This window comes from Heterodontus francisci, unplaced genomic scaffold (assembly GCF_036365525.1).
Source record: "Heterodontus francisci isolate sHetFra1 unplaced genomic scaffold, sHetFra1.hap1 HAP1_SCAFFOLD_43, whole genome shotgun sequence".
In the NCBI taxonomy this organism is placed as follows: domain Eukaryota; kingdom Metazoa; phylum Chordata; class Chondrichthyes; order Heterodontiformes; family Heterodontidae; genus Heterodontus; species Heterodontus francisci.
In genome coordinates this window covers 11,241,250-11,241,849 of record NW_027141852.1, presented here as the reverse complement: position 1 = coordinate 11,241,849, position 600 = coordinate 11,241,250, and positions in this window count along the sequence as shown.

Here is a 600-nt window from a genome sequence, read left to right as displayed (position 1 = left end):
ATGGTGGTGTGCAGATGATTCCACTTTGACACTGCACTGAGGCCTTGAGCATTGTTGTCTGAAAGAGCCTGATCGAGGATGTTGAGGAACTCCTGGGTCCTTTCTGGGTCAGTGGTTCGGCAAGTGTTGATCAGGAGACGACCTTTCTTCATGGATGGATGAAGCTTCCTTGGCTGAAGCCTGACCTTGTTACACACCAGGGAGTGGTCAGTGTCACAGTCAGCGCTGTGATAGCTGTGAGTGATGAGGACACTGCTGAGGGTGGTATGTCTGGTGATGATAAGGTCTAGCTGGTGCCAGTGGCGTGATCTCGGATGTCTCCAGGACACCTTGTGGCACAGCTTGACCTGGAAGTAGCTGTTCATCACACAGAATCCATGGTGACAGCATAGCTCCAGCAACCTCTGTACATTTTCGTTCATCTTGCAAATCCCCTGGTGCTCTATGCACATTGGCAAAGCTGTGTAGTCAGTATCCAAGCTTGTGTTGAAGTCTCCTCGAAGGTACAGTCCCTCAGTGCTGGGAATTCTACTGATGGCAGTGTCAAGTGTCACATAGAATTGATCCTTGACATCTGGGGTGGAGGTGAGTGTCGGGACA